The 20236-nt window shown below is 34.4% G+C and overlaps 1 long non-coding RNA gene across 1 annotated transcript; it reads left to right on the top strand.

Annotated features, from left to right (window-relative positions):
• The first annotated feature begins 275 nt into the window (after positions 1-275).
• On the top strand, positions 276-19788 carry LOC134475902 (uncharacterized). Its single transcript, XR_010047228.1, has 3 exons — positions 276-440; positions 14081-14155; positions 19660-19788. It is a non-coding gene; the product is annotated as an uncharacterized LOC134475902 (long non-coding RNA).
• The last annotated feature ends 448 nt before the right edge of the window (positions 19789-20236 follow it).

The following is a 20236-nucleotide window of genomic DNA, read 5'->3' as shown; positions in this document are numbered from 1 at the left end:
AATATATAATGTTAGAAAATATATCCTTTGCAACTATTAAAGTTTAAAAAAGAATTATATGCTACAGTTTAAGGAGAATTGTAGCAAATAAAGTTTTACAAAAAGTACTTTAGAGTTACTACAGTTTGAAAAAATTTGAAAATATTAGAAAAGAAGCCATATATGTATCAATTTCAATGCCATCCCAGTTCTCAAGCTAAATGTGCTTGCGTTTCTAATTTAAATGAAATGAAATTATTTGATACATTTACTTTTCCTTTTTCTCCTAGAGCTATTTTGTCAAAAAGACTTAAGACCTAAAATTTAGCCTATCAATTGACTATCTCAATCTAATCACCAGTGACCAGGACTTGAGTCATACTTCAGGGACCTCTGCTGTACAACAATAATGAATATAAATTGAACTTCAAGACTGTTTCAATCAATATAAACTTCAACAGGTATTACATAGCTATCATTTTTAATTGCTAACGGCCAAGTCTTTAGAGGTATAGATAAGGAATGAGTGCTATGTTAGAAAAGGATGAAGAAAAGATTGATATGTAATAGATATCATTATCTAATAAGAGTGATATCAACTGCAGAGAAATAAGATAGGTGCATGAATCTCATGACCAGATTTCAGACAATTTTCAGAAATAAGACTATTTCAACTAATTTTTCAACAAAATTCTCACAAACAGAGAAAAAGAAAACACAGTACAAAGTGTTGATGAATCTGGCTCTGTAGCTTCTCAGTCCAGTTCTGTCACTAAATTCTATGCAGCCTGCCCAGTGACCCCTTAGTGGCCTGCAGCCGCCTGCACTCTGCCTCATGAGCTGAAACAATTTCCATCCTTCAAGGAAGCTTTAGTGTGTAGCTGTGAGCCTGGTAGGGCCCTACCCAATGTCCCACATCACCAGAGGACCCACATGAAGGTCCCTCTGGACCTATTTTGGCCCCACTCAATGACTCTGGAATGACCCACAGCTACCTGCACTCTGCCTTATGAGCTAAAGTGTGGACAGAAATTTCCATCCCATTGTTAAGCCTTGATGTGTCACTTCAAGTCTAGTAGGGCCCCACTCAGCAGCCCCCATCACTGGAGGATGCACCAGAAGGTCCTTCCAGGCCCATTTGGGATGGTCTTTGGGATGGTCCACAGCAGCCTGTGCTCTGCTTTGTGAGTTGAAAGTGCATGCAGTGATTTCCATCCCACTTGGAAGCCTTGATGCATTGCTCTGAGACTGGTAAAGTGCTGCCTAGTGACCCCAGGTGTCTGGGAGCCACTTGGTAAGGTCTAAGGACCTCAACGCAACTAGGGAAACTCCCTGCAGTAGGAACAGATATTCTCAACCCCAAAAATGACTAAGACCATACCTCCAGCTTCCCTAAGGGGAATATAGGAAAATGACAAAACAAAAGAGGAAAATGCAATCTCAAACCTCTAGCCCATCCCAAGCAAGACTATGAGACATGGACGTAGAAGAAAATGTAAGCCATATACCTAAAACTTCTGAAATGATAGCAATTCAAATAAAGAAACAACCCTGGGAGGCTATAAAAGAACTCAGAGAAGAAATAGTCTCCCAGGTAAAAGAAGAAATGATAAATGCCATGAAAGAAATGCTGAACACATCTAAAGAAGCCATAGTTTAAAATTTAGAGGAATACTGCAAAAAGATGGGAATCTTGAATGAACAACATAAGAAGCAAACAGAAATGGATTCAAAGATACATGTAAGAAATCAAAAATTCCATTGAATGTTGGCAAAACTGTCTCAATGAAAGTGAAGATAGACTTTAGACCTCAAAGACAAGATTGCAGCTAGTAAAAAGGAAAGATCTTTTAAAAATAATAAGGAATCAGAAAATAACAATTCAACACCTGCAAGATGATGCAAAGAAAAACAACATAAAATTGCTAGGTATAAATGTAAAAGAAGGTGACAGCACAAAAGATGTCAAGAGGCTATTTACAGAAGTAATAGCTGAAAATGTCCCAAACATGAGAGTGGAAAATGACATCCAGATAAATGAAGCATATAGAACTCCAAATAGCTATAACCAAAATAAAACTATACCCAGACATAATAATGGTCAACATCACAGAAATCAAACATAAGAACAGAATATTAAAAGCTGATAGAAGAGACAGATCACCTCTAAAGGAAAGCCTATCAGAAACACAGCAGACTTCTCAACACAAACAATGAAGTCAAGAAGATCATGGAGTGAAGTATTTCAGATCCTAAAGGAAAATGACTTTCAACCCACTTTGATGTACCCTGCAATACTGTCCTTCAAAACTGATGGTGAAATAAGACACTTCCATGACAAAGAATGGCTGAAGCACTTCATAATCATCAAACCAACCCTGCAATAATACTGAAAGACATTCTAGATAGACAGAGGGAATAGCCACTAAGCAAGGCAAACAAACATAGGAGAAATGGAAAGAATCAACAGCAGAAAGATAATGTGTCAAAAATAAACCGATATATATATATATATATATATATATATGTATCAGTTATGACCATTAATGTAAATGGCCTAAATTCATGAATAAAAGAAAGAGACTGGCAGAATGGATCAAGAAAAACATATAACCATACGCTATATACAAGAAACCCACTTAACCCAAAAGGAAACATAGATTGAAAGTCAAAGGATGGAAAACAATACTTCATGCAACAGATACTAAATAAAAAAAAGGCAGGGTTAGCTATTTTGTTTGCAGACAATGTGGACTTCAAGCCAATAATGATCTCAAAAGAGATAAAGAAGGTCACTACATACCAGTGAGGGGAAAACTTCAAGAGGAAGAGGTAACAATCTTAAATACATATGCACCAAATTTGGGAGCATCCAGCTATACAAAACAAATATTAAAAGAAATGAAAAATCAAATAAGCAATAACACAATTATAACAGGAGATTTTAATACCTCATTGACACACAGAGACAGATCAATGAGACGGAAATCAGCAAAGAACAGAACTGAATTACACCTGTGAACAAATGGACTTATTGGATGTGTACAGAGTGTTCCACCCAACATCAGAATATACATTCTTCTCAGCTTCACATGGGGAAATTCTCTAAAATAGACCATATACTAGCCACAGAACATGCTTCAGTAAATGCAAAAGAACTGAAATTATCTCTTGCATGTTATCAGATCATAGCACCATGAAACTAGAAACTAATGACAAAAGAAACTGCAAAAACCCCACAAACACATGGAAACTGAACAATATACACCTGAACAATCAGTGGGTCACAGAGGAAATTAAAGGAAAAATTAAACAATATCTAAAAGCAAATGAAAATACAAATAAAACTTCCGGGAACCTGTGGGATACAATGAAAGCAGTCCTCAACCGGAAAATTTGTTGCGGTGAATTCCCACATAAGGAAAACAGAACAAGCAAAAATAAAGAACCTGAGGCTATACCTCAAACATCTAGGAAAGGAAGATCAAGTGAGGCCTAAAGCCAAAAGAAGGAAGGAAATTATAAAGATCAGAGCAGAAATCAATGCAATAGGGACTAAGAAAACAATGCAAAGAATGAATGAATCAGAGTTGGATCTTTGAAAGAATAAATAAAATTGATAGGCTCGTAGACAACCGTATATAAAAAAGGAAAAAAACCCTCAAATTTATGCAATAAGAATGAAAAAGGTGAAATCACTACAGACCCGGTTGAAATACAGAGAAGCTCATCAACATCTACTTCGAAAACCTCTACTCTTTTAAATTTGATAGAACAGAAGAAATAGCAAATTTCTAAAAACATATGAATTATCTAAAACACATCAGGAAGATGTAAAACTGCTGAGTAACCAAATTTCAATTAATGAAATTGAAAATGTAATTAAAACCTTACCAACAAGGAAAGGCCCAGGTCCAGGTAGATTCACTTTAGAATTCTGCAAGAAATTCAAAGAAGACATAATGTTGACACTCCTAACTCTTTGATGAAATTGAAAGAGAAGAAATTCTCTCTAACTCATTCCTGGAAGCAAGCATTACTCTAATAACAAAACTAGAGAAAGACCAACCCAAAAAAGAGAACTACGGGCCCATCTCCCTAATGAATATAGAGGCAAAAATTCTGAATAAAATATTAAGAGAATGCAGCAAATCATTTAGAAAACTAAACACCACAATCAAGTGGGATTCATCCCAGGGATGGCTCATCATATGCAAATCAATAAATGTAATCCACCATATCAATAGAGCCAAAAAAATCATATGATCATTTCTATAGATGCAAAAAAACTTTTGAAAAGGTGCAACACTCATGCATGATAAGAATCCTACAGAAAATCAGAATAGATGGTATACTTCATTATGATTAAAGTCATCTATGACAAACCAACAGCCAGCTCCTATTAAATGGCCAAAAACTGAAAGTCCTAACTCTAAAATCAGGAACAAGACAAGGATGTCCATTATCATCACTCTTATTCAATATAGTGCTGGAAATACTAACCAGAACAACTAGATAAGAGAGAAATAAAAGGAGTAAGGAAAGGAAAAGAAAAAGCGAAATTATCATTATTTGCAGATAACATGATATTCTGCATAGAAGACACCAAAAACTCCACTGAAAGACTCCTAGGTGTAATAATTAAATCCAGTAATGTAGCTGGATATAAAGTCAACACTGTAAAATCAATAGCATTCTTATACACAAACAACAAACTCACTGAGAGACAAATAAGAGAAGCCACACCATTCACAATAGCATCCAAATAAGTGAAATACTTAGCAATCAATCTAAGAAAAGAAGCAAAAGATCTATTCAGGGAAAATTATAGTACCCTGGCAAAGAAATTGAAGACGGTCTCACAAACTGGAAAGACATTCCTTGTTCATGGATAGGAAGAACAAATATTGTGAAAGTGGCGATCCTCCCAAAATTGTTATAGAGATTTAACCCAATTCAAATCAAAATACCACTAGCATACCGCACAGATCTAGATAAATCATTTCCAAAATTCACCTGACTCTTCATATGCCGAGAACTAAAGCTAGACCCATGCCTGTTACTATGTAGTAAACTAAAATCAAAATGGATCAAAGATCTACATATTAAAACAGAAATACTAAATATGCTGGAAGACAAAGTAGGTAGAAATCCTGAAGGCATAGAGGTTGGCACAGTCTTCGTGAACAAATATCAAACCACATGGGAAATACTTCCTAGAATCAATAACTGAGATCTCATCTTATTAAAAAATTTTTGCATGTTGAAAGAAATCTCCAACAGAATATAAAGGAAACCAATGAATTTTGAAAAAATTTTAGTCACCTGTCCCTCAGATAAATGACTTCTGTTTAGAACATATAAAGAATGAAAAAAACATTGGACACCCAAAATTCAAGACCCAATTCAAAAATGGGTATCTGAGATGAGAACACAGTTCTCAGATGAAGAAATACAAATCTCAAATAAATATATGAAAAAATATTCATCATAGTTGGTCATTAGAGAAATGCAAATTAAAACAACACTGACATTCCATCTCACTCCAGAAAGAATGGCCAGGATCAAGAAAACTACCAACAACAAATGCTGGAGAGGCTGCAAGGAAAAAGGAACTCTTCTGTATTGTTGGTCGGAGTGTGGCTCAGCCACTGTGGAGGTCATTGTGGAGGTTCCTCAAAAAGCTGGAATTGGAAGTCCCATTTGACACAACTATTCCACTTCTGTGTATATTCCCAGAAGAACTGAAAACATCATATCACAGTGATATATATGCAACCATGTTTAGAGCAGCACAATTTGTAATAACCAGATTTAGAAGCAACTTAAATGCTCATCAACTGAGGAATGGATAAAAAAGATATGGTACTTTTATACAATGGAGTACTACTCAGTTATAAAGAATGATCACATTAAGATACTTATAAGTAAATGTATGCCACTTGAGACCATACTCATAAGTGAAATAAATCCAACTCACAGGTGTAAATATTATGTTGCCTCCCTAATGTAAGAAATGGTAAGAGTACATAAGATACAAAATTCTCAGTAAATACAGTGAAAGGGTAAGAAACTACTCAAAGGGTAAAAGAAGATGTCAGGGAAAAGGAGGAAAAAGAAAAAGGAAGGGAAAAGAAAAAAAAATCTAAATTTGTATAAATACACTTAGGATAGCTAAAATGATTGTGCTACAAATTCTATAAGTTCTTGGAACAAAACAGTTAACATTCATAAGACTGGAGCAATTTTACATGTTTCTGTCTAGTGATCTGAGGAACTCTTTTGAAGATCACTATGTAAAATAACAAACTTGTTATGTTCTTACAGCCTTGTTTTGAAGGCCTGTATCATCAGTGTTTTGGGCTCTTTGATATTGTTATTTGTCTTTTTTGTTTGTTGTTTTTCTAGTAATTTGTTTTGTTTTGTTCTGTTTTCCTCTCTAATGTAGAAAGAATAGGGAGAGGCTTAAACAAGCCTAGAACTTCTAGTTCACGATAATCAATTACATTATACATGATGAAATGATCAGCTACTTCGAAGAAAAAGAGGTATTATGGTAGCTATTGCTGATTCCCTGTCATCATGCTGTGAAATCCAGTAATGATTTCATCACTCTTCAGAGTGGTTTTAGTCTGTTTCGTATTATTTAATTTCAACGTACATGAAGGTATGGACAGCTATTTTGAAGAGAATGAGAGACATTACAGTAGCCATTGTTGATTTTCCTATTGTCTGGTTTTGAAGATCTGTTATGCTTTCATTACTCTGTTTTGATCAGTTTTATATTATTTTGTTTTGTATGAATTCATTATGATTGAAGATATAGACAACTATTTAGAAGAACATAAGAGACATTATGGTAGCCACTGTAGATTTCCTGTTGTCTTGCTTTGAAATCTGTGTCACTTACATTGTTTTCTTCTGATCTGCTTTGTTCTGTTTTGTTTTATCCTCTTTAAAATAAAGAAAGAAAGTCTATGTGATGTTAGGCAAGTTACTTAGCCTTTTTATGCATCTGACTGAATCCTCATAACATTATCAAAAAGTCACTTTTAATCATTTTGAATAGTACATGACAGTATTGTTACAAGGTCAACTACTAACTTTTAGTTTTAGAAACAAAAAATTTTTAATTTCTAGAAAGCTCTGATTCTGATTTTTGGAGCTTCTAATTTCCAGTTACCTAACTTTAAATTCATTAAATTTAGCTGGAACCATTTTAGGTTAATATGTGTTTTTAATGTAACCTATGAGATATTCTTATTCTCAATTTTAATCTGTGCAATGAAGATTAGCTAATATATATAACCAGGAATTGAACACAGTTTAATTAACACATCTATTTGTTAATCATTTTTAGAAACGAATATTTCAAGTTTATGTTATAGTTTCATTTCTCAACAGCATTATTACTGATAATATAACAAATAGTAATTTCAAAACAATTTATTCCTAAAATGGAAACACTGCCATCATTGTCCAGCACAACTGCTAACTCTTTAATCCAACGTGAATCTTCTGAAACTATATACATTTAGGAATGAATGCTGGCTTAATTCCTGTTCTGTGGTTGTTTAATATTCGCATAAGGACCTCACTGATCTCCCAGTGAGATCTCTAAAAGACAAAAAAAAAAAAAAAAAAAAAAAGCAATCCTAGCATTTAAATTTAAAGTAAAGACACACGTCAAAGCACAGCATTACTAAAAACAACGTGGGTTCATTTATTATCCATAATTTCAAGGTGTGCCTTAGTAGAATTACTGCTCAGTAGTCTTATTTTATGATTTAAAGAGGAAAATTATCGATATTTCAGTCTTGAAAAACTGTTAAACTTCAGAAAAACCAAAGAATCTCTCATATTTTTAAAAGACTGAAAATATAACATATTTTTTACAATCACACACACTTTTAAAAATCAGGTTATAAATTACTTTCAATTACAAACTTAAGCAAATGATCAAATCTAAGAATGTCTGTAAAATGATTCTTTATATTATCTTGTTAAAACTCAGTAAATAATTACTAGATTTTAAAAAAAATCCACACAAATATGTTTTATAAAAAACATACTTCTTTCTCTTTTTGGAAAACTTACTTCTTTTTTTAGGAAAAAAGTTAGATTTATAAATCTTAGCCTGAATTTTAACTACTACTGAAACTTTATCTATACTCCTTTGCTAAGACTTTGACTTTTTAATGTAATTTTAATCTGTTTATGGAAAAGCTTTTAGATAAGCTATTATTTTTAGATAGATAATACAGTAATTTTCAATTAGAAATCTACATGGAGGTATTCAGATAATTACTTCCATTTATCAAATGCCCATAGAGACATAGAAAAATGGAAATATCTTGACAGGATGAAATATAGTGTTCCTAATGTTATTTTAGAATTTATAATAACTAGCTAGAGTCCTGATCTTCAAATAACAACGGGGGGTTACTTCCTTCTCTTCAACTGGCAGTCTTGCACCTCTTAAAATGAGCATGATGTACAGTTTCAAGACCATCATTTCACAACAGACTTGAAAGAGTCCTATGGTGTATCAGAGCATCAGGACCCTGATCTAAAGATGAAAATCTGAGAGTTCAGACCACAACTGTGCTCTGTTCCAGAGGGATTTAAAATCCTTCTGCTCTAGGATCCTCACTTACCAAAAGATAGAACCATATTTCCCATTTAGCAATGGGATGAGGACTAAAAGAAATACTTAGAAATCCATATGACACGTAGCATTTAATGAGTGTTATTTACTCTTTTTCTAATCAAATTGTGTTTGTTAGTGTTATTCCTACCATTTGTGTTAGACTTACTGCATGTAAGACAAGGGAATTATATATATGATGTGGTTTCCCAGTTATCTCTTTCTCTGCCCACTTAAACTCCTTTCATAGATGTCTTACATAGCACATTGACAACTTGGTCCTACTGAGAGTATGGAGTGAAACATAGACATAAAGGGGATTGGATGGCCAGGAACTACATATAATTATACAGTTTCCTGAAATGAGACCATTAAGATTATTCGGCCCAGAAGCTAAACATCTTAGTAGGTGAGCAGACACAGTATGAGGAGACTTTGTTATTATAGTCTTGGCAGCAAGTGTAGTACATCAAAGAGACTTGAAAAAAAGAGTCAAAGACAGTCCGTTTCCCCATGAGACAATCTGGGAGGTCAAACCCCCTGGCAATGGGAAATAGCATAAAGAATAGGGAGAGGATCATGTTGTGGGTGAACTATGTGCAGATGAACATTCTAATCACTCTGGAGAGCAATAATCCAGATTAACAAAGGAATAGAAAATGGTTTTAGTGGTTATTGGGGTCACTCTTACATTTTTCCTTGATGGTGGATATTGGTCATTTTGAGCACTATGTATATCATGATAATGCCACATTTTACTGTGTATGAACTATTCCTCTTCATTCAGCCTCTGGGGCTTTGAAAGTTTCCAGGGATGGAGAGAGTGGCTATCACACTCCAACCCCTTTCCACTGTGCACCCAGATAGGCAAGGAAGGTCAAATTGCCTGAATCCAAAACTTTAAGCTATCATGGCAGCATGCTATGTTTTCATAGTAATATTGATATGATATTGATGTGATATGATGAGATATTGATAAAACTTTGAAATTCTTGAGACTCTCAGATACAGTTTGCAAGTGAAGTCCACTCAAGACAGTAGAGACAAGAAATAGATCCTGACTAGGTCCCTGAACCAGGCATCTCTTCAGTATGCTGTCTTTTGGTTAAAGCAATTTGGAAAAGGTTTATTGTTATTTACAACAGCAAATTCAAGATGACTTACACTTAGCTTATTGAGTTAAACTTACCTTCTGCTTGCAACTCTGAGCTCTTATAGCGCAAAGATTTTCAGATACCTATGAATATGAAATAATCAAGTAATAGATACATAGTAAGAGCTTAATATATATTTATTAGCTAAATGAATAAATGAGCATAGCTAGGTAGATGTGGCAAAACCAAGGTCTAGACAAAGAGCTGAAAATGTACAGTATGTGGCCTTTAACTGACCCACAGTTTGTTTTTTTAAGTAAAGTTTTATTGAAGACTAATTATTGATACTCATTTACATATTTACATACATTTATGACTTATTTACATATTTACATGTATTTGGGTGCTACAGTGGCCGAGTTGAGTAGCTGTAACAGAGCTACTCATGATTTTTAAATCCTACAAAAGCTTGCATGATTTTTAAATCCTACAAAAATCATCATCTGCCTAGACAGTAAAAAGTTTAATGACCCCTGATGTAGGGAGGTAAACTTTCTGTACTTATTTGTCAAATCAAATTTATTATCAACATACAGTTAGATGGTAGAACAGGAATCAAGCAAAGTGATAGCTTTCCTAGCATCTGTATTACAATTTAAATATTTTGGAAAGTACTATATTGTTACCTAATTCTTTCATGTTGAGCTTAATATATTGCATTTCATTAGTGAGGGGTGAGTTGATGGATGAGGTCACAAGTACATTTGTGTGTGTGTGTGTGTGTGTGTGTGTGTGTTAGTGGATGTGATATTTGTTTGTGGAAAAGAGAAGTGCATAGCTGGAAAAGTGGATGAGTGTTTAGGGAGGAATAAGAAAAGATAGAAGTATGAAGGTAAAGAGATTATTAAAAACTTTTCTACAGTAGTTTCTCAAGTTGACCCAGTCTCATCTGTTTTAAAACATGCTCCATCCTCGTAGCATGCTCACTGAAATTTCCTGAGGCAGAGATTCCTAAGAAATAAACAAAAATTTATAATTCAGCCCCTTTAATTACATAGGGCAATGAACAGTTTGTACTGATAAAATGCGAGGAGTATATAATGCCAATTATATAATAAAAAGTATGATAGAAATGTGGCCAGGAATATATACAATTCTCAAAACAAGCATTTCCATTTAAAATTTGGAACATAATCTCTATAATTTTAAGAGTACAGATTGTGCAAAATCTTCTTTCAATTCTGAAAGTCTTTCAAATAACAGAGATCTTGTAAAATAAACAGACTTTTTCACTTTTGAGATACTATGTCAGTAAAATAAACCAAAATCAACAAGAAGAAAAAGACCCAAATATTTAGAAAACAACATTTATAATGATGGAAATTTATTACTATATTGAAAGAAAGGACCACCAAGAATTTTTGTTGTCTTAATTTACCAGAGAAATTGAGGGGAAAGTAGTTAGAGGATCAGCTTCAGTTTAATAGCTTAAATATGTTTAACTTTTTCAGTTTACTATGCAAACATATACTGCATATAAATCCATAGTTTACTTTTGCTAACAGAATTAGCAGCATGAAGTTTTAAATTTTCAGAATTATTTTAATTATACTTTGTATGTTAACGTTCTTTAATTCTTTCTAATTTTTATTGACAGAAGAATACATTTGTTTTAGAAATAAGGCTAAAAATAATTCAAAATCTCTCTAGAATAATTTTCATAAATTAGTTGATGTAGGAAGAGATATGAAGTCCTATTACATTAACTTTTTTGCTATGGATTTAGCAAAAAGGAAATTAAACTTATCAAATATAAGTTTGTGTTGACCTTTATTTTTACTTACTGTTTTTTTGCTTTTAAAAAAAGTTGTTAAAATTTTTTCAGTATCCTTAGAAGTATTTACCAGAAGTAAAACAATAAAAATGATAAAGAAAAAGAGTAGAAAAGTACCATTTAACCAATCAATGAATAAAACATGCAATAGCTGTGTAATATAGGAATCCTATTATATAAACATGCATAAACTTGTTTTTACATATATAAATTTGACAACTAATGTGAAAGTAAAGCTATTGCCTCAATTCCCTACATAATGTAAAATAGAAAATTTAGAGGGCTTGGACCTGCCTGCACCAAATTTCTGGCAGCTGTACTTGGCCAGCTCCAGGATTTGGGCCTGCCTGCCTGCACCCTCAACTCTGGAGACTGGGCGGCTTGGGGTGAGTGTCTCCCCACCATTCTGACCCCCAGGAGGGAGATTAAGATCCTAGCTCCTGCCAGAAAGGGAACTTTATGGCTTCCTGCCACATTGGACCAGCTCAGCAGGGCTTGAACCTGCCTGTCCCATCCCCAGTGACCCTCTCTCAATCAGGGGAACTGGGCGGCCAGAGTCCCAAAAGCTGAGAACATAGAAGAGAATTTCCAACGGGCCAGGGGAAGCCTTGGAATAACACTTGAAACACAGACATATAGGAAAATGATAAAACGAAAGACCAAAATACAATCTCAAGCCTCCAGCCCATCCCAAGAAACCTGCGGAGCTATGTACATAGAAGAAAACATATGCCACACACTTGAAATACCTGAAATAATAGCAACTGAAATAAAGAAGCAACTCCGGGAAGCTTTAAAGGAATTCAAGCTAGAAATAATCTCCCAGGTAAAAGAAGAAATGATAAAAGAAATGAAAGAGATGCTGAACATATCTAAAGAAGACACAGTTTAAAAATTAGAGGAACTAAACTAAAAGACAGAATCCCTGGATGAACAATATAAGAAACATACAGAGGGCTGGGGATTTAGCTCAGTGGCATAAGTGCCTACCTTGCAAGCATGTGGTCATGAGTTTGATCCCTGGTACCAATAAAAAAAAAAAAAAAAGAAAGAAAGAAAGAAGCAAACAGAATACATGAAGCAGATGCAAAGAGATATACAGGAAATAAAAATTCCATTGAAAGTTGTAAAAACTGCCTCAATGAAAGTAAAGATAGAATTTGATATCTTGAAGACAAAAGACTGCAGCTAGTGAACAGGAAAAGAAAGATCCTTTAAAAATAATAAGAAATCAGGAAATAACAATTCAATGGGGTGAAAGATGATGCAAAGAAAAACAATATAAGATTGATAGGGATAAATGAAAAAGCAAGGGACAACATAAGGATGTCAAGAGGACATTTAGAGAAGTAATAGCTGAAAATTTCCCAAACATGAGAATGGAAACTGACATCAAGATCACTGAAGCATATAGAAATCCAAATAGCCATAACCAAAATGAAACTACACCCAGACATATAATAATCACTACCCCAGAAATCCAAATAAAAATAGAATATTAAAAACTGTCAGAGAGAAAAAACAGATCACTTATAAAGGAAAACCTTTCAGAATCACAGCAGACCTCTCAGCACAAACAATAAAGTCACAAAAATTTGGATAGCTTTATGACTAGCAGGGAAATTAAATTCATAATTTCAAAATTCCCCTTAAAAATTTCCATCTTCACAAAGTTTCAGAAGAGAATTACACCAAATGTTCAATGAGTACTTAACACTAACCAGAGATGTTCATTTCTGAAGAATAGAAGAGGGGGCAACAGTTTATCTATGTAGGAAATCTAAAGACATACCAAAAAAGAAACCCCAAACCTCAAAGCATCCTAGAAATAATAAGCAAGTCCTGCAATGCTGCAGGATACACAATAAACATAAACAATTGAGTATCTATATATTAGCACTAAACATCTGCACTGTGAAACTAAAAATTCAAGAGCATTTTAGGTGCTTGAAATTTAAGTACTGGAATATAAGCCTAACAAAATACATGTAGGATTTTGTATTAGTCAGGTTTTTATTGCCTGAACCAGATATCAGACTCCCACTGTCTAAAGGAAGACAGATTTATTTGGTGCATGCTTTCAGAGGATTCAATCCATAGTGTGCCGGCTCTAAGGAAGGACTGTAACGGCAGATCAGCCTGAAATAGCAAAGCTACTTATTTTACTGGGGCTGGGAAGCAAAGGAGAGGACCAGCACTAGAGAGGAAGAGGCTAGAGACGACCTATATTACTAAAGGTTACACCTACATTATTCACCCTGTAACACACAAAAATGTGCTTCACTAATCCTCTAGGCGGCTCCTAACCCAATCAAGTTGGCAATTAGGCTTGGTAATGTCATGGTTTATGTTGGTTGGCCCAGGCCTCATGCATTTGCATTGTGCAATTGTGATTGGTTCATTGTCTAGCACTTGGATTGGGGGTGTGAGTGCTACACTGGCCTAGGGGTGGAGCCAGAATGTAATGTTAGGGCAGGAAGAAGGTGTGGTCTTGTTCTTTGCTAGTTTCTGCCTTTCTGTTTGCAGCTGCCATGAACTGTGGTCCAGCCATGCAACCCTCACTTGGATCCAACTGAGCATGGACTGAAACCTCCAAAAACTGTAAGAAATAAACCTTTCCTTTCCCAACTTTGGGCTTCAGATATTTTGTCTCAGCAACAAGTAAAAAAAAAGCAAGCTATGGCACATGGGACTACGTCCAACTCACCACTAGGTATTTGTGTGTCCTATATAATAAAAGCCATAGCTTGCCAATTCTTGATGTAAAATATCATATGGAAATACGAACTAAAAAAAACCTCTGCAACTATACCCAACAAGGTAAAATAATTTTAAACATTATGTTTAATGAGTTACTTGGGTCCAAGGAATCCAAAGATGTATGCTTTCATTTTTATAAAGTTCAAAAGTAGATAAATCAATGTGTATTAGAAGTTAGATTAGTGATTACAATTGGCAGAGGTGGTTCAAAGAGGTCATGAAGTGATTTGAAGATGAAGGTAATAAATATATTTTGATTTATATGCTGATTACAAAGAACCATGGATTTGTGAAAATGTATTGAACTGTGCTTTGTTTATTCACTATGTGTGTATTATACTTTAACAAAATTCTAAAATAGCATATAGATTTAAAACTTCCTAGCAGTTAGTTTATTTTTTCTCTTTTACGAAAGTGTTTCTGCCCTTCACTGGATAACAGCTCTGGTAGCCTGGCCATAGTCCATGCTGCTGATTTTCCTGAAAGTACACACACATTATCCCTACCACACCTGTTGCTCAGGGAAGACTCCATGCTTTCTCTCTAAGCTCCCAAACCACCGTTCCTATTGCTGGAGTGGTTACATCGGGGATACCCAATCTCCATGACTGTGTGTACCATACCCACTCAGACTATGGTGCTCTTTTTTCTTTATGGACTCCAGAAATAGGAAGGATCCCTGGTCCCAACACTGTATGCACCACACTCATTGTTTAGAGCAAAAGAAGACATAAGGAGGTTATGCTACAGTGCCCAACTGGAATCTAAGTCAACATTGCTTAGCAAAGTGATAAAAGAAATCACCTTATAAAAGTGGTAGATACAACTGATACACCAGAGCACAGATCTAAGCATAACAACTCAAGCAGTAAGTAGTATGGGAAAGAAAGCAGCGTGACATCTTCAGTATAACACAAGACTTTTCTACCAACAGACCACAACGAAAGGTATTGATAAAATTCCCAATGAAGAACTCAAAAGAATGAGTACAAGAAAATGAAAGAAATTTAATGGGATATAAGATAATACAGATAAGACAATTAAATGAAATTAAGAAAACATTTATTTCTATGAATGTGACATTCAACCAAGAGGTAAAGATCATGTAAATGAATGAAATAGAAACCAAGATGAAGAATGCAGTAAATCAAAAAATGCAATGGAAAGCTGAAACAACAGACCTGATCAAACAGCATTGACCAGTTTTTTTTCCTAAATTGTTTACTTTGATTTAATTCCTTATTGTCTGCATTTTATCTTTAAATTATTAGTTTTACTTTAATTGTTATTTTGTTGTTAACAGATTCGCCTAATGGTAAAATAATCTTTTAGTTCTGGAACTTGAAAGATGCGTTGATTGGGTATAAAATTCTTGGTTGTTCTAGATATTTTCTTTTTGCTTCTCACTCCCCAGTATTCATTCTTTCTTTCTCTACCCAGATTAATAGCAATACTCCAGGCTCTTGCTTTCTGGCTCCTGGTTCTATTTTTCCAATCAGAGGTAACAGAAGAATGGGGGGTAGAAAAAAAAAAGGAGCACAGGGTGTTTGTTGCCTGTTTCTCTGTCCTTCTCCACTTCTCTGCAATGCTATGGCTTTGAAAGCATCTGTATCTTTCTATGATTATATCACTTACCAGGTGGTCCTTTTCCTTTAGGTAGATTGTTATTGTCAAGTTTAAACATAGTAAATGGTTGCACTGTTGCTAACCCTAGGTAATCATTATTCTGTATTGCTTACTTTAATACTATTCACATCTCTTTAAATAGTACTTTTATTAAGCTCTAGAAATAAAACTCTTTGTATATTCAGTGTATTTTCTATTATTTTTAATTTTTGTTATAATACTCAAGACTGCTAAAATACTGGTTCACCCTTCAGTCTTCTAAGAACTTTAGATGTTATGGTACCATTTTATGGCTTGAGTGCTACTATGAAGATGCTTTCTGTCATTCTGATTCTTTCATGCTGTCTCCTCCTTGAAATCCTTGATACCGTAATATTTATATCCACATGCTTAAATATTTATTTTAGAACTTGACTAAGATATACTCTGGTGCTCATAATTTAGATCAGTATTTTCTGTAAATACCTTTATAATAGTCAGATCAATTTCTTCCTTTATTTCAGAAAAAAATTAGTCTACTATATCATATGTATTTTCCATACTGTTACTCTTGAATTCATACTCATTATTTTTGTGTTAGTTTTACTCACTCAACATATGTATTTCGTTTCTCAAATGGAATTTTACCACTGTTAATTTATTTTACCCTGAAATGATTATCATAAAAATCTTCTTCCAGGCTTCCAATTAGGTTTCAACTATGACCATATTCTTTCTTGACTCTTTTACATAGCTATCATGCTATTTCTTTTTGTTTTACCATATGTACCATGGTCAAATTATTTCAAATCTTCTTTTTGTCCAAGTGTTGAAGTGGTAACTTTTCCAGACTTCTTTTTCCTTATCTTGGATAAACTGGTATTCTCTTCCACCCTAAGAAAGTTGTGTGTTTTTTCAGCTTGTCAGTGGAGAGAAAGGAGGGGTTAGAATTCTACTGTGGATTTAGTCCACTGTTGTGGGTTGACCAAATCTCATGATTTGTTTTCTGGTGCTAGATATCAAACTTTGTCCTAGCTGGACTAGTGCTCTAAAATTGAGTCATATCTACAAGATATGATATTGCTTTAAAATTATATTAAAACTCATGCATTGGGGCTGGGGATTTAGCTCACCGGCATAAGCACCTGCCTTGCAAGCAGGCGGTCTTGAGTTTGAGCCCCGGTACCAGTAAAAAGAAAAAAAGAAAACAAAAAACAAAAAACAAAAAAACCTCATGCATTGTTATTTATGCTACTGTTCAGGTGTCTCATATTTTTGAAGGCACAACTTTATCAGGGCCAGTCACTAGCAGGTGTATATATAATATGTATTTGAACTTATGAAGCTGGCTAAGTATTATAGTCAGTTAAACTAGATAGAAATTAATATATAGTCAGAGAGGGACTGGGCTATTAAGAAAGTCAGCAGACAAAATGAAAACTTCAGGATTGTGGCTGCAGGAATATTTGAGAAGAGGACCAGGCCTCAAGATAAAGATGTATTGGCCAGGCCTATATGCCTCCTTAAGGAATAAACAGTAAGTTAGAATTACACTGTAATTATTACCATCTGGTCCAGTAAAGTCCAGATAGACATCATCATCCATGTGGGTGAGCAGAACATCCTGACCCATCCCTTCAAAATGCCTTTGTCTTTTCCATGTGCCCTTGCTATATGGCCTTCCCTATTGGACCAATATTTGCTAAGCAGCTGTACTGTTAATACTATAGTTTAATCACAGTTTGATCTACTTTGTACTCACATTGTGACTTTGCTGTATAAATTATTCCTCACAAAGGGCCTCTGTGGCAACCCAGTTGAGACCCCCTCCTGTGTCTCAATATCTATTCTTATTTCTCAATAAACTTTTCCTATTCTTAACATCCTTTGTCCTTTGGAATTTGTTCTTTGATTTGATTTCAGGGGGCATGAAATTGGCACATCTGACCTAGAAGACTGTGAGTTTTATTTCCCCTATGTCACCACCATTCTCTGGAAGCTCATAATTTCCACGTCTGATGCTGGAGATTGAATGTTCAGATCAATCTGAATGTTCCAGAGTAATGAAAGATGAGGGTAGGATGTGGGAAATCAAGGCAACCTGGAACCCAAAGTCTTGACCTAAAACTCTACAGGAAAGAACTGAAAAACTGTTTTCTCTTGTCTAGGTAGCAGGCTGTCTTGCTGAAAATAAGTCTTTCTTTTGGAATTAAGCATGTTCATGTGGCCATGAGTTAAGGGGAACTAAAGGAAAATTTGAGGGAAGGTAGTCACTGTAAGGGGCTCAGATACTGCTTCATGCCAAGAAATTGAGTCAGCACACTCGAAACAAGTCTAAGCTCCAAGATGATAGATGTTTTTCTCATGCTTTCTCAATCTCCAAAGAATCACCCCCGTGAATTCTCCAACTGGAAGCACTTAAGAAGCGCATTCTCAGAAATAAAGTTCATCTTGTCAAGTGGGCAAAGATGCAGGAGCATGTTGGACCTTGGATACTTACCTTCAAAGAAAGTAGAAATTTGCCTCTGAAGCCTTTGTTTTTCATTTAGATGCAGGTTTTATTTCCTTTTTTAAAAAAGAGCAGGATATATTTATTAGAGAAACAAAGTTTCTTTCTGAGAGAAAGGGTCCTGAGTGGTTTGCTGCGGACCCTGTCTTTCTTATGGATTTTGTAGAGCAAAACCACGAAGTGAGGCAAGGTGGAGAAAAATGGAAAATCACAAGGTGGGCATGAAGTTTGACAAAACTATGGTCAACCAATGAGATCTATTTCCTATTTTATTCACAACTTTTCTGAAGCCTATCAAATGACAAAATCTAATCAACCATGATGCAAATTGAGTCGTTTGCATTTTCAATGAGAAAATAAAGAATAATGGTCCTTATGATTTATCATGCTCTATTTTATTTAATATTCAAGTTCATATAAATTCACTCCAATAACAATTATTTCTTTAAGACTATCTCTGAAGTTGACTTTAATGCAGTTTTCTTCCCCAGGGGAAAGTGAAGCTAAAAGGAGAACTTAGTCAACCATAGCTTCCCTGAGCCTATTTCCCTTCCTCTTTTGTATAATTTTAAACAGCAAAGTCTTCATGAAAGAGTTTTCCTGGAATTACCTTAACTACCAAAAGCATTTGTACTCGACGAAATGCTTTGAAATGATTCAGCTTCATTAGCCTGTTATTTCCAAAAGCACAATTAACATCCCACAGTGAAAAACACAATAGTGACTTAAAATGAAATTCGACTAGTGATGTGAAAACATCAGCAAAATCTCATAATAAAAAATAGAATTGCTGCCAACTGGCTGAACTATAAAGACATGCAAGGACCTTACATTGCCCACGATTGAAGAACATTTATTCCTTTGCCAAGAGCCAAAGACTTCCTCTATGTCAAATCCACAAATTAGAAATCCAAACAAAAGAAATAAGCCTCATTACCCAATGTTTTCTTTGTTTGTCAGATTTGCAATTAGAAATTGTTATCTGAATGGGCACAGAAAGAAAAATAATTTAGGACTCTTTTTTTCTTTTTTCATTAGTATATGGTTATGATACATAATAAACATATTTTACATGGGAAATTGATACATACACATGTTAAATCTTCGTCTTATGTCTAAAATATTTGTTTGTAATTAGTTGTAGTTTTTAAAACATTTCAATAGTGATAAAACTTATTTTCTATTATGTAATTTAAAGCATTTTCTAGTCTGTTTTCTTTATTTTTTACAGGGTCCTGCAGGCAAATGACATCAGAATTACCTCATATAATGTGAACATCCCAAGATAAGAACTCTGGGTGTCTATTTCTTTGTTCTAAACTAAGGATAGTACCACCAATATATGATTGTTTTCCAAGATTATTGAAGGTACCCAAAAATATATTTAAAAACTGCTCCTTAAAAATGAAAGGTGGATTACAGTGAAATGTCTTGGTTAAGACCTGACTTAAGCAGTTTTGGGGACCATTTTTTAAAGAGAACAACAAAACTGTTTAAAAGAGAGCTAGTTACCTCTCTTCTGAGAACCGAAGGCTTAAATTTACATCTTCAGACACTTGATTATATTGGTACATGAGATTCTAAGGAATACACTGAAAATAGTAATTTTCTGAAAACCAATCTGTGCATTAATAGGGAATAAGACTTTATAGTGTAAAGTCAAGTTGGTGAAGTTAGGACTTTCGAGTATTTATTGATATGGAAACTATATTATTTTACATAATCTTTCCCTTTGATTGAGAACTATATCCCTTGTAGCCATTTAGATTGTCATTTAAAAGCAATCCTCATTGAATAGTCCCTGTATG

The sequence above is a fragment of the Cavia porcellus genome, unplaced genomic scaffold (assembly GCF_034190915.1).
Source record: "Cavia porcellus strain 051 isolate PalLab524CR breed Dunkin Hartley unplaced genomic scaffold, mCavPor4.1 scaffold_5, whole genome shotgun sequence".
In the NCBI taxonomy this organism is placed as follows: domain Eukaryota; kingdom Metazoa; phylum Chordata; class Mammalia; order Rodentia; family Caviidae; genus Cavia; species Cavia porcellus.
This window is presented reverse-complemented; position numbering and strand designations above follow the sequence as displayed.